Source organism: Melitaea cinxia, chromosome 1 (genome assembly GCF_905220565.1).
Source record: "Melitaea cinxia chromosome 1, ilMelCinx1.1, whole genome shotgun sequence".
Classification (NCBI taxonomy): Eukaryota; Metazoa; Arthropoda; class Insecta; order Lepidoptera; family Nymphalidae; genus Melitaea; species Melitaea cinxia.
This window is the reverse complement of record NC_059394.1, coordinates 11,510,739-11,521,064: the sequence shown is the minus strand read 5'-3', so window position 1 is coordinate 11,521,064 and position 10,326 is coordinate 11,510,739. Positions and strand designations below refer to the sequence as shown.

General features: G+C 31.9%; 1 long non-coding RNA gene across 1 annotated transcript; it reads left to right on the top strand.

Annotated features, from left to right (window-relative positions):
• The first annotated feature begins 1,162 nt into the window (after nt 1-1,162).
• LOC123669635 lies at nt 1,163-8,750 on the top strand. Its single transcript, XR_006745784.1, has 2 exons — nt 1,163-1,195; nt 8,170-8,750. It is a non-coding gene; the product is annotated as an uncharacterized LOC123669635 (long non-coding RNA).
• The last annotated feature ends 1,576 nt before the right edge of the window (nt 8,751-10,326 follow it).

Below are 10,326 nucleotides of genomic sequence, written 5' to 3'. Positions count from 1 at the left end.
TCGTGCCAAATCTCTTCATTAAGCTGGTGGGCCGAGGTGCACCCGCTAGTGGTTATCCCGTTGTTTACATTACTGCTCTCCATCCATTTAGTTCATTATCTATGGCATTGTATTACCATGACATCGAACTTGCCAATTCAGCTCGATTTGAATAACCCCAAGTTACCCTACAGTCTAAATAAGTTTGTTTTGTTTGTTATCGAATCGATATCGATGTTACATTCCATAAGCCAAACACAATTGCTTGATGCTTTATTCTAAAGTAGTGAAAACGTTTTCCTTTAATTAATATAAATTATTCAAATTGTGGAAATACTCAGATTCGTTTTAATTATTAAATCGTATGATCTTGTGTCCTACACACGCGACTTCAATTGCATTGAAATAAGAATAGATAGTTTGTCTTTTGTGTTAGGATCTCATTCTTTATCCACGAATATATATTCCTAATTCCTATTTTAGTTTGAAATCAAGTATTAGTTAGACCTATACTAATTTTATAAAGCAGAAAAGTTTGTCTATTTGTTTGTTTAAATGCAATAATAAAAATTAACAGTTCGAATTGAAAAATGATTTTTGTTTTGGATAGTCCATTTATCGAGGCAGGACTACAGGCATTATAATATCCCGCTTCGATCAAAATCAAAATTTTTCTATTTGAATTAAATTATTCAAGAATTCGTTTGATTTTAATTAATATCTTAGAAGAATCATAGTTTAAAAAAACTCTGCAACGAATTAATGATCACAAAAAATGAAACGGTGATTTAATTGCACTATTATTAGCCAGCCATATGAATCCTTACGACCGAAAAGTACTCCATCAATAGGGCAATTTTATGAAGATAAAATTTATCTTTTTATAGAATTTAATTTGGTCGCATAATTTAGGAGATAATGTTAAGATCAAATGAAACGACGCAGCGTCACGCCGCGCGCCTGTGTATGTCCCCCGAGTTGTACAGTATTGGCTTGAAAATATTTTAGTAAGCTTTGCTCAAATTAACACGGGTGAATTCCCAGGGCACAGCTAGTCTTCTATAAAACTAAGAGTTCAAACATTATGTACTTACAGAGATTGTTATCGTAATAGCTACATCGAGTCACGTATGAGCGCGTATTTAATAATAGAATGAGTATTATTAGCGCATACACCCCGCTCATAACCATTTACCTATTCTCAACAGGTTAAGAGGTAAGCTGTCTTGCATATGTATTCATATGCTTCATTCGACGCCATTGTTTTATAACGAATTACTATCCAGAACATAAAATTAAGCACTCATCCGTAGGCCAGAGGGATGCCACATGCTTATTTGGATGCGTGTGAGGATGTACTCGCCGTCAGAGGGCCGGCGCCGTGGGGAGAATGCCAATGTGTAAATTATATTTAGCATCCATTGCGATTACTGCTTGTAGAATTAAATAGAATCTGTGTCAGAGTGTCGACCCGGCGACGATTCGTTGTTTATAACACTTTACGACCCAAATTGATCACGAATATAGATAGATAAGATATATATATAAAGTACTTATTAATTATTATAACATGTAAAGAAGACGAAAGTGATGGTGTTTGAAAGAGATGAGGCAGTGACAGACTGCAATATCGTGATTGGAGATGAAAAAATTGAACAGGTGAATGAGTTTGTGTATCTGGGTTCAAAGTGTGAGAGTGATATTGAAAGAAGAGTGAATGTAGAAAACAGGGTGAATGGAGCTTTGCACTCCTTTATGAGCAGTCGGGCGGTATCTAACAAGGCTCGTTTGGCTGTGCATGAGGGGGTGTTGGTTCCGACACTCATGTACGAAAGTGAAAGTTGGGTATGGCAGAAGAAACATGAAAGCAGAATAAATGCAGTTGAGATGAGAGCGTTAAGAAGTATGATAGGAGTTAAACTGAGTGACAGGATAAGAAATAGATAAGGAAACATGGTCTGAAAGATGTAGTGACAAAAATTGAGAAAGGTATGCTCAGATGGTTTGGTCATGTCGAGAGAATGAGTGAAGAACGATTGACGAAAAAAGTGTATAAGGCGAGTGTGGATGGAAGGGTTGGAAGGGGTAGACCTAGGCGCACGTCTTGAAAAAAAGGCCAGGTCAAGAGTACCCTAAACCGAAGAGCATGTATGAAGGGAATAATGAAAGTGGACGAAGCGAAAGAAGTATGTAAGGATCGTAGCAATTGGAAAGAAGTGGTCTCTGCCTACCCGTACGGGAAGGAGGCGTGATTATATGTATGTATGTATGTATTAATTATTAGTATCTCAAATACCAGTTCAATTTGATTTTAGTAATCTAAGTAACACTTGCAAAATAGAACGTATTTAATCTACAATAATAAATGTAAATATTCAAATGTTATGCATAAACAAGCTGTTCATCGGAACTCAACTGTTGCATAAAAGTTAGACAGTAACGTACTAGTTAGTATACGTACAGCAGTAATATAACGCAATTTAAAATGAAGTTCAAATGTATATAGAAAGATTTTAAAACGAGTGAAAAAAGTAAAATTTTATAGCGGGTACGATTTGGAAATAAGTACATATAAAATATTATTGAAAAATTTTCATAGTTTTTAGGACTACCTTGTTGGAAAACACTGGTCATTGCAGAGCTCTTTAGAAAAATAGTTTAAATAATAATAAACTAATCTTGATATTACAAAAGCATGTAATTAATTATGTAGTCAACCATGACTCTTAGATTTTAACGCTATGACTGGAACTAAGTGGACTAGTTGGCTGTATAATATTTATTTCAATATACTTATAAATAAACCTTATAAATAAAAAATAATAAATATTACGTAAAGATTAGACAATAATATTTTTACCATGAACTTTCATAGTTCTAAGACAACTTAGATAGGTCTAGGAATAGGTCTACGAAAACTAAACAATAGTTCAATACAACCAACGAAAGTTTACTGGAAAAGTTATAAAGCACTCTATTTCGTGATGTAAAAAACATCATTCTTTCCTTTTTTTCCGTAATCAATCCGACAAGAGGCTATATTTACGTATATAAGAATAACTTACAAAACTTCCAGATAAAACAAAATAGACATCGTTATATCATTTGAAAGTTACAATTAGGAAGCTCATTTCTTCCTGAAGGGATTACTCATATTATTTCTATTAGTAAATAAAGTTTGGTTACTCATATAAATATAATATCTATGCAAATGCAACTGCATTTATTTTTATTTTGCCCTAAATATATTCTCAAACCATGACATATTTCGCTTTGCCAATTTTTAGTTCTGCGTAATATGCATTTCATAAAAGATGAAATTCGATAACGAAATACGTACACATTAAAAATAAATTGTAGTAGTGGAATAATACTTTTTCATTTCAGGGCATCGTTTATTTTGGCATTTAACTATTATCGCAGTCGAAACGCAGTCGCATTTGTTATTCGAGTTGGCAGACGTCCATTTGTAACTATCAGACAAAACTATCCACTATCCGCAGTATCCGTGTACCATTGAGTGTGAGCCGCTGGCACTCGCTACTGAAGCAATGCTTCCCATGCTAAATGCCAATATTGATTAATCTTCAAGTAAACGTTCCAAATTGTTTGTTGAAATCCAAACTATAGCACTTTATCATTACATACTGTTTGTTGATTATGCTTGAAAACTGGAGTGTCCATGTTTTTAGAAATTTATGATGGAAATAAAATATATAGGTATTATGATAAAATCAAATTTTAGGTTATTATTGTTTTGTTAAAGTCAACGAACTTTAAAAAGTTGTTTTAAATATTAATTTGATGGTTATTTAATGTTTAGAAGTAATTTTGAAACCAGTTATTAATTTTCTCAGCATCCTTAATTATGATGATGATGATGAGAGAAACACTAAGTACTGGTGTCATTTTGATGGACTAATTATACCAAAAATAACTCTACTAAAGTATTACTATATTTGAATCATAATTATGCGTTACATAGGTGTATACGCTAATTACTCGTACAACCAACAAATTAAAGTGAAAGCTGATTCAGTAATATTTATGTCCTGGAAGCAATAATTAGCAATAATTTATACATATATAAAAATATATTCATGAACATAAAAGTATCTAAGAACTTTTTGCTTTATTAACTAATAAGTTATTGTTATTTTCACCTATTTAATAATGACGTAACTGAATGATTACTCAGGATTAACATAATTTTTATTAATACTAATTATTATAAACATTTATTTCATCACAAGTAAAAAAAAAATGTTTAAACCAACAATCCTCTTAATCTAAAAATAAACTTTCATTTGTAAGTTTTGAGGAAAACGTTAAATAAAATAATTTGATTCGCAAATATATACAAGTCTAAAGTAATTTACTCCAGGCCAAATAATACCGGTTGTACACGTGTCGAGAAAGCTCGAGAGGGAGGCGCGGGCGACGCGCCACGCCGTGCACGCCGCAAGCTGGTGCTCATTGAGAGACGGTTAGGTTACAACTTAGCAATTCAAATATAAAGTAGTACAATAAAAATTTATGCTATATACACTGATTTCTAATATTTGTTTATATTTTATATTTCGAGACCTAAATGTCAAAAAAAATACTAAATTTATTATTGAAAAGTATTGAATGAGCTGAAATTATTAGAATTCTGGTATAGTGATGTCGAAGTGTTAATTTAATACCGACGGTCGGTTCGATCCCGAATGATGCTCATATTTATATTTAAACAAATATTCTTGTGATTTTATCTAATAATCTTGTGATTTTACTGCCCACAAAAACTAGCAAAAAATATAACATCATAACATCCATACTCCACTATAAAAAATACTCATCTATAAGAAATAAAGATTTTTTTTTAAAAAAGCGCTAATTTCAGGTTATTTCGATTCAGTTAAAAAAAATACTTATACTGATTTTCCAACCTCATTCGAGATTCCCGTAACTACAAAAAACTCATTTCTTTTAATTATTAAGATGCTACACTCCCTGCTTTACAGTTCTTTATGATTTAATTTCGTTTGATATTACAGTACAGAATCAAGTAAGCTTGACCTTGCTTTCAAATTTAAGTTAATCGAATTTGAACGTCGGCAATTTAAAATAATGACAGCTTAAATACGTACATACTGATTTCTTAGTATTAGTAGAACGTGAATATGAAGCACACATACGCGACTGAGCTCCTGCTTCGTTGAAACCACCCTATCTGGCACAACAAACTATCCTGTAAATACGCGGGTTTAACGTTCGTGCGTGGAACACGGCCAAGTAATAAAACTTCATGTTTATTGTGTCTGCTTCGTGCTGTTTATATATCAACTCGGTAATAACTTATAGGTAGGCTACACAGCCTTCTGTGGACCGGTTGTGTCATTGTAAACGTTGCTATATAACATAATAGAGTGCAAATAAATACGTCCTGAATATATGGAGCCGGAAGGGGCGACGGGATTCAATTAAATAATGGTTTTTCAATATCATACCCCTCGCAGAATGAGAATCGGAGTGACCGCAAGTTGACTGTTATTGTTACCGTAATGAAACCATTGTTCTATGGGGCAAAGTGTCATAGGACACACATTGTCTGTCAACAACAACAGACGAGTTTTTTTTTTAATTTGTAGTCAGATAAAAAATTAAGACCTCTTTTCTTTAGTTGTTATTGTAAAATAAATATATGTAAGGAGAGTAAACAACACCGCTGCTACAAATAAATTATAAAACACAGTTATACAACTTTTCGGGAAAACTTTTAATCTAACTAGTTGTCATTCTAACCGTAGTGTTATTATAACACAAATATATTAGCATAAATATGTTGTTTCATCCTCGTTGATATTAATTTTATGAAGAACGTTAAATATTTGCATATATGAGAAATATCTTGATCAGATAACAGGAAGAGTTCTACCGCCTACGCTTATAAATAATCTTATTTTAACGTGTTTTATTTATCAAGTAAAGCTGATAATATCAAAACTAGAACAACTTTTAAAATATGTATTCGATTTGTTAAAAACCAAAGTTTGTTCTTCATGCGCCTTTCTGCTAAAAGTATACTACAATGATACCTTTTAAGTGTAACAAAAAAATCAAGGTCAAGTGCGAATAATCTTTTTATGAATTTCGTATTTATTTGTTTGGAATGAGTTTTCACCATTTCAAATATCACAAGTCTTGTGAACAAGATATTCGTAGCTAGTAGCGTAGTCGAAATTTGACTAGCCCGTTGGCGCATTTTGTAGAGCCCTACTTTCTGCTCCACGGGCTGTGGGTTTGATTCTCATCTGAGTCTGGGGTGTAAAATTTGTATTTATTAATGTATTATTTCCATATACCGGGTGTCTCTGGGGGGGGAGGGGGTACCTATAACACAAGCATTAAGTTGCTTACCATAGGAACAAATAACCGTGTGTGTATGTTATAAGATATTTATTTATCTATTATTTATTAAAAAAAAATATCGAGCTCCGCAATATGAAAATAAATAACATGGTAAATATTCCGTTTTTGAATAACTTTAGCAATAAAAATAACCATGTTAATTTCAAATTTTATATCACAACAGTTTTATATAACTAGGTTCTTTATAATATACATCATACTACAGTATACTAATTAATTACTTAAAATCAGTTTATTTATTTGTATTTTTAATCTTTAGTAAAAAAAGTAAATAATTTTGGAAAACTCGTAACCTACCCGCTGACAATAATTAAAACGTCCTGTTTTACCATTATTACGTGAACATTTATTCTAGGCTAGATTTGGTTTGACTTCTATTTCAAAAGCTTAAGCTAGACCAACAGATCTAGAAATTAATAAATTTGGGTTTGGAAATAATAAAAACGTGCCGTATTCAAATATTTTGACCGATTCAAAAACATAATACAACACATGGTCAAATATTTTTCGTAGCTATCGATACCACCCACCCACATATATAATAATAAGTTATTTGAGAAAAAAAAAACTTATATTGGAGGTCGAAAGTATATAGATATGACGTTTTAGACTGCGTGTAGACGGCCGGCGGCGCTGAAACGAATGGGCAACGACGTAAATTCGCACGATCTCTGCAAACTGTACCTACACAATTTATACACAGCGAGAGATTTTGACGTTTGATAATAAACGCGATCGCAATGCAGTACAGCAGTGATTTATATCGATTTATTATAACGGAATGTAAACAATAAATACTTTTCACTATTTCGTTTTTTTAATCACACAAAGTACTAAATTAAATAAATAAATAAAATAAAAATTACAATTTTACATTGCAAATCGGAGGACATTAATCTGAAAGAATATTTTTTATAATACCGTCCAGTTTCCATACGCTATCAATACCACGCTAGCGTCGGGGTGGTTACGATGCCTACACATATCCTTTTTAACCGACTTCAAAAAAGGAGGAGGCTACTCAAATGGACCGTACATATATATATTTATGTATATTCGGGGATAACTTCGTCGTTTATGAACCGATTTTGATCATTCTTTTTTTGTTGAAAAGTAGATACCTCAAATGTTATACCTATGGAATCCTAGAGAAATTAAGGGAAACAGTGCAGTCGCAGTGACGACTAGTGCGTTTGTTAATTTTTTTCGTCTACTTACGTTGTATTACTTGTCGATGTAATAGAGGTCGGTTTTTTTCGTTTGCGAGCAAACACAATTATATATTTTATTGTAAATTTTCTTTGATTAGTAAAAAACAGAATGTCAGGTTAATGTTCAAGTTTTCAAAAGAAGTTAATTAAAATTCACAATTACGTGTTTGATACCAGATGAAAATTGAGTTTGCAATGAAAACATTATTAACTAACAATGTTTACTATAAAAGGACAACATGGGTACATCCGAAACTACGCCTACATCACAGTTTATACATATGTCATTTATAACATCGTCATTATAGATAATTGTTAGATTGGTCGTCATTTCTGATCAGCGATGCCAGCTCTACCTATCTATTCAAATAGGCATTATCATCAACGAATACAAATATTGTTTTTTCAAATTAACTGGTCGCCCACAAGTTAGCAAACGCTTAAATAACCATCTCTTTGAGTTAGGTAAGTTTATTATAAAAGACTTAAAACAAAACAAAGAAGAAAACACTAAAGCCTCGATATAGAAAAAGTTAAATGACTATAATATTGTTTTGTTTTATAGAATAGGAAAAGCACTATCTCCCTCAATTCAATTCAACCCTGATTGTGTACCGGAGCAACAACGAAGGGCATTTACATGCAGCGTGGAGAAAGCAAACACCGACTTGAGTCTTACAACGAACAACTATCGACGCCATAATGAGAATAACGGGAAATAAATTTATAACGAAACATATCCTATATAGTAGCGTATTATCATAATGGACGGTATTAGGATATATAGTCGTAATGTGATTGAAAATACGTTTTTGTCAATAAGGGTAAACTTTGATGTATTCAGTAGAACAACTGATATTATAAATGTATTGTATAAAGTTACGAGTATATTGTTAAATAAGTATATTGTTAAATAATAAACTATCATAACACTATCATGATGTTATTTCTTTATATTTCTTTATTTTTTCTTTCCCATTGTGCACTTTCTGCTTTCGCTGTTGCTCTATTGTGCCTTATAACCAAACGTTATTTGGACGAAACTCTTTCAGCGATAGGACCGTATTTGTACATACTTTATCATAAATTTAATGTATCTATTATTATTCTGTTATTATTGGAGTATACAATAAAGAATACAACTGACTTCAAAGTTTTATTTAAATAAGATAATTGCTACAGCAGTACATGATCTAGAGGTCATATTTTTTGTATTATGTTATTTAAGGTATGATTACAGCCTAATTAAATAAATATTCAAATTGAAGGCATTCTAAAGACAATATTGTCATTGGCAAATAAAATTAAATTAATGTCTAAACAAATTGTGGTCACTGTCTGAAATTACCTCGTTACATTAAACAAAGGACTTTCGGTATTTACGTTTTGTAGAATTAGGTGTACTCAAACGATTCGGCAATTTTTATTGCCCATACCTTCGTTCTTCTATAAGTAATATAATATGCCGTGACCGAAACAAACATATCAATGCCAATAATCAATAAGATCCAAACTAAAAAAGCTTAATCAATATTTACGAAGTATCATACCAAATATGTTGGGTTACTCCGTGAAAATAATATGGATATTTATGTTCACGCAATTCATTCCGTGCTCCGAGCGTGGTGCGCGCTACCTAGCGCGTGTAGCGTAGGTATACGAATTACGAGAACGTGGCAGCATTTAATTACGCTACGTTGCGTAACAGCATCTAATGGTGAAGAACGATGCCAAGTTGTACTACAATTTATTAATTAATGCTTAACCCTGGCGTGTCGTGGTCTAAATAAGTCTGATAATAATAACCCCTGATACGTCGACGTTAAACTTCAAAGCCCCTGGGTTTGTACTTCTTAAGTATATGTATGTACTTATTGTTCACAAATTGCAATGTAAATGTAATATAATACTATCCTTTTATTTCTGTATCTGAGATATTTCCAATGTATTTATAAAAAAAAAAATAAAGAAATCAATGTCTCAGGCCGTAGCTCCAGCCTGAGGAAACTATTTACATGTGCATATAATGCATGCAGTTTCAAGCAACGTTATCTTTTAAATCTGAAGCTTGTAAAACAAATATTGGCAATATCTGATATTATTAACATTAGTAATTACAAAATAATAAGGTATAAAAAAATTATGCCTTAAGGAAGTTTCAAATTCGTCATAAAAACGTGTATAAGGTGGAACGGTTATAGTCAATGCAGTAAAGAAACGCGTAGGTATCACGCTCTAGTTTAATCGAAACTGGTAATGTTAAACACTTGTTAATATAAAACACGTTTAGAAATAGAACAACTAGTCGATACATTAATATTACATAATGTACAATATATTAACAGATAATATCTAAATTCCCATTTTCGTATTCTTGTATAACCTGTTTACGTTTTTTTTTTAATCCTATAGACATTTATAAAAAACATCTGCAAATACTTACCAAAACAACATTTTAACAGATATTTAAATATCGTTTTCTTTTCAAATCTAATTTTGCGGGTAATGTAATTTAATTCGACGAGTTTTAGGTAATTATAATAATATAAATATATACTACTAATATTATAAATGCGAATCTCTGTGCGAATTTTAAAAACAAATGTACTGATTTTAATGAAACTTGGTACGTAGATAGCCGGTACCCCAGAATAACATAGGCTACTTTTTATCCCATCATTCTGATGGAGTAGGAAATTACGTGGGTGAAACCGCAAAGCGT